We start from the raw sequence: 5566 nt of genomic DNA, 5'->3' as shown, positions 1-5566 counted from the left end.
TAATAACAGACCATCAAAATATATGAAGAATAATTGAAAAAAATTTGAACGGAGAAACAAACTATTCTAATAAATAGTTCTAATAATAATAGTCAAAGACTTCAATACTCACCCTCTATCATGGACAGAATAATAATACAGATGAATAACTCAATAAATGAACTATACCTAAGATGTAGAGACATACACAAACACTCTGCCAAATAGCAACAGAAAACACATTCTTTTCAGGTACATAAGGTATATTTTCTGATCAGATATTAGACCAAAAATTCAGTCTCTGTGGATTTTATTTATTTATTTATTTACTTGAGAAAGAATCTCAAAAAAGACAGAATCTATCACTCAGGCTGGAGTGCAGTGGCACAATCTTGACTCATTTCAATCTCTGCCTCATGATTATAGTGATTCTCCTGCCTCAGCCACTGTAGTAGCTGGGATTACAGGCTTGAGCCACCACATCAAACCAATTTTTGTATTTTTAATAGAGACAGTGTTTTGCCATATTGCCCAGGCTGGTTTCAAACTCCTGACCTCAAATGATCTGCCCGCCTCAGCCTCCCAAAGGGTCGGAATTATAGGCGTGAGCCACCGCACCTGGCCTTTATAGATTTTAAAAGATTAATGTTATGCAAACTATCTACTTTGACAACTGTAGGATGAAATTAGAACTGAATAACAGAGGAAAAAATGGAAAATTTGCATGTTTAGGGAAATTAAACCATAAATGTTTAAATAACCAATGGATAAAATAAATAAGAGAAATGAGAAAATATTTAGATGAATGATACGGATAAAATAAGTAACAAGAGAAATGATAAAAATTTAGATGAATGATAATGAAAACAACATACCAAAATTTATGAGATGCAACACAACCAGTGCTAAAGGGGAAATTTATAGCTATACATGCTTACATTTAAAAAAGAGAGAGATTGCCAACAAACAACCTAATGTTACAACTTAAGGAAGTAGGAAAATAATAAAATAATCCAAAGCTAGCAAAAAAAAAAAAAAAAAAGAGATAAAAATGATTAGAGAAAACATAAATTAAATAGAAGATAGAAAAAAATTGAAGGTAGTCTATTATTAAAATTAGAAATAGAAGTATGTAAAATAAAATATTAAAATTGTAAAAATTGGGGCCCAGCGTGGTGGTTCATGCCTGTAACCCCAGCACTTTGTGGGGCCGAGGTGGGTGGATCACGAGGTCAGGAGATCTAGACCATCCTGGCTAACACAGTGAAACCCTGTCTCTACTAAAAGTACAAAAAATTAGCCGGGCGTCATGGTGAGCGCCTGTAGTCCCAGCTACCTGGAGAATGGTGTGAACCCAGGAGGCGGAGCTTGCAGTGAGCTGAGATCACACCACTGCAGTCCAGCCTGGGCAGCAGAACAAGACCCGACTCAAAAAAAAAAATTGTAAAAATCACTACAAACTCTACTGAAATAAAAATGTATTATGAAAGAGTAACATAAACAACTTATGATAAAATATTGGATAACTTAGACAAATTAGACAAACTTCTACACATACGAAACCTACAAAAACTGAGCCATGAAGAAATGGAAAACCTAAGTAGACATACCTAACAGGGAGATTGAATCTGTAATTTTTTAAAAATGAACAATGAAGAAATTGAAAATCTAAATAGACATACCTAACAGGGAGATTCAATCTGTAATTTTAAAAAATGAACAGTTCTGATAATTTAACTCATGAATCCTATCAAATATTTAAAAATTAAAAAGAAGGTAATACTTAGTAATTCATTCCATGAGGCCAACACTATTTACATATGAGAGCCAGACAAGAACACTGCAAGAAAAGAAACAAACACACAAACAAACAAACACAAAAACAGGCCAATATACCACATTAACATGGATGCAAAATTCCTCAATAAGATACTAAAAAACCAAATTCAGCAGCATATTAAAGCAATTATACATTATAGCCAAGAATGATTTATTCCTGGAATGCCAGATGATTCAACATTGAAAAATCAATTATTCGAATATATCAGATTAACAAGATGAATGGGAAAAACACACAGTTTTCTTAGTTTACACAGGAACAAAATCAAAATGCTTTCATCATAAAACCTCTCGACAATCTAGGAACAGATGGAAATTACATCCATATAATAAAGTCTATGTATAAACAACCCACAGTGATCCTCATACTCAATGATTGAAGACCAAATCGTTTTCTCTAAAATCAAGAGCAAAGCAAGGATGCCTGCTTTCATCATTTCTATTTAACATATACTGAAAGACCTAGCTAGACCAATAATGCAACAAAAAGAAATAAAAGTCATACAAATTAGAAATAAAGAAGTAAAATTATTTTTATTCACAGATACTATAATATGTAGAAAACCCTAAATATTGCACAAAAAAACTATTAGAACAAAGAAATGAATTTAGTAAAGCAGAGTACAAAACCCAAATCAATGGCATTTCTACACACTAACAACTAAAAATCTAAACAGAAGATTAGGAAAACAATTTCATTCATAATCACCTTAAAAAGAATGCAATACTTAGGAATAACCAAGGACGTGAAAGACTTGTATAATAAAAACTACAAAACACTGTTGAAAAAGTTTTTTTAAATAAAAACTGGAAATATAGCACTTTTTCATAGATTGTAAGGCTTAATATTGTTAAGATGTCAATACTGCCCAGTTATCTACAGATACAATGAAATCCCTATCAATATCCCAACAATGTTATTTAATTCAAAACAATTAAAACAGTGATACTAGCATTACAGACAGATGGACTAATGGATTCGAATAAAGAACCCAGAAATAAGTCCTCACATAATATGGTCAAAGGATTTTTAACAAGAATGCTAAGACCATTCAATGGGTGAAAGGCCAGTTTTTTCAGCTAACGGTGCTAGAAAATTGAATATTATTTTCAAAAAATTAAGTTGAATCCTTACCTGCAACCATATACAAAATTAACTAGAAATGTATTAAACATTTAAATGTAAAAGGTAAAACTAAAAATCCTAGAAAAAAGACAGAAAAAATATTTATGATATTAGATGTGGCAGTGATTTCTTGATCACAACACCCAAGGTACAGGCAACAAAAGAAAACAAAAGTTTAAAAAGCTGCTTTTGTATATCAAAGAACACATCTATCAACAGACTGAAAAGGTGGCCTACAGAATGGGAGAAAATATTTGCAAACCATGTATCCAATAAGGAAACAATATCTAGAATATTTAGAGAATTTCTAAAATTCAACAATGAAAAATGAAACAACCCAGTTAAACAAAGAACAAAGGACTTGAATGACATTTCTCCAAAGGTGATATACGATTTTAGTATATGTGCTGCTGAAGCGAGCACCAAAAGGGATATACATATAGTCTTTTTGACACAAGAAAATATGCTCAATATCACTAATCATTAGGGAAACACAAATCAATACCACAAGATACCATCTCACAGTTATTAAAATAGCTAGTATTAAAACAAAGAAAGAGAAAATAAATATTGGTGTGGAGGTGGAGAAATTGGAATTCCTGTGCACTGTTAATTGGAAGGTATAATGGCTTAGAAATAACAGATGATGAAATTATCAATATTAAATAAAAAACATTAAACTAACAATTTTAAAGACCTTCAATGATGTAAAGAAAACAAAATATGTGATGAAAAATTAAAGACCAAATATTTAAACTTCAAGAGATTAAAAAACACAAACTCTGAAGTGATCACTTCATTTGACAGACAAGAAGAGATTAGATATTGCAGAAATAAAGATAAAGGAAGTTAAAGAATTAATGTTAGAAACTGTTTTAAATAAAGAAGGGAGAGCAAAAAGACTAGAAAAAAATATCTATCAACTGTGAACAATTTAAGCAATTGCACCAATGTGTAATATGTAGTTTGGAAAAGGGCTAAGGGTCACATATTTGATGATACAATTGCCAAATTGTTTGAAAACCCATATACCTAAGACGCTCAGCAAACCCCAAGCAGAATAAACAACAACAAAATACCAAAATGTATTATAATTAAATTGCTGAAAACCAATATTTAATTGAAAACTTGTAAGCACACCCAAAGAAAAATATATAGGTATATTTATGAATTTCAGCAATTTTCTCAACAGAAATTATGTAAACAAGAAGACAATATCAACAATGCTGAAAAAAATACTGTAAATCTACAATTGCATCTCTAGTCCAAATATCTTTCAAAAATAAAGGAAACTGAAAGCTTTTTAAAAGGAAGGCTGGAGTAATGAATGATGCAGTCTTACATTATATGACACACTAAAAGAAGTGGAAGTAGTAATACTAGTGGAAAATTGAGTTTACACAAAGAAAGAAAAGTCCTGGAAATGGTGAAAACAGGATTAATGTGGCATATATGAAATAATTTTTAAATTCAAAGCAAAATATAGTGGTAACATTTTGCAGGATTTATAAAGAATGAAACAGTAAAAAGTAGTAAAATGACAGCATAAATGATGAGATGGGGAAATTTCAGTATAGTGTAAGGTGATATGTGAACTTGTATAATGCTATTTAAAGATGTACTCTCATAAATTAAAAGCATATGTTATAATCCCAACAGTATCCATTAAACAAAACAAGCAAATGAAACAAGAACAAGTAGAGATAGCAAATAAGCCAATAGAAGAGATAAATTAAAATGCATAAAAATATTAATAATTTTAAAAGGGGAAAATTTACAAAAACAGATGAGAAACAGCAAGATGAGATATTAAAATGAAACAGATTGATGTTATATTAATAGAGTCAAAACAAAAAAATTAAAAGAAATAAATTGTTAAACTGAATAGAAAGTAAGGCCCAATTACATGCTGCCTACAAGAAACTTGGCTTGACTCCTGACAAAAATAAATTAAGAGAAAAAGAATAAAAATATTTTATTATACAATATTTGCTCACAAAAAAATGTGGAATAATTATATTGACATCTAAATAAATGTCAGAAAAAGAGATATTACCAAAGATAAGGAGGAAAATTTCATAATGATAGTCAATGCTTTGAAAGAGATCATTCTAAAAGTGTATATATTAAACAACTGAGCTCTAAAAATAGTACAAAAATAAATAGAAATTAAAAGAGAAATAGATAAATCACAATCAGATTTGGAGAATTGAAACATCGCTCTTTCTCTCTGGATTTTTTTTAAGTAGAAAGAAGATTACTAAAATTATAAAAACCTAGATAGCATTATAATATAACTTGATCTAATTGACATAATCAAAGTACTACACCCAAAAGTAATAGAATACTCATGTTTTCCAAGTTTACATGAAACATTTACTAAGATATATTATATAACAGTACATAAAGTAAGTCTCAAAAATTTAGAAAAATTGAAAATATATAAAGTATATTCACTTATCATAATGAAATTTTAAAAAAAGATAAGGGAAAATGTCTGAAAAATCCCAGATTTACAGAACAGACTTCTAAATATTCCATGGTGAATATCCCAAGAGAATAAGAAAATACATTACATTGACTGATAAAGAAAACACAATGTATCTCTAATTGAAGAATGCA

This window comes from Piliocolobus tephrosceles, chromosome 10 (genome assembly GCF_002776525.5).
Source record: "Piliocolobus tephrosceles isolate RC106 chromosome 10, ASM277652v3, whole genome shotgun sequence".
NCBI lineage: Eukaryota > Metazoa > Chordata > Mammalia > Primates > Cercopithecidae > Piliocolobus > Piliocolobus tephrosceles.
The sequence above is the reverse complement of the archived record's forward strand: the minus strand, read 5'-3'. Positions refer to the sequence as shown.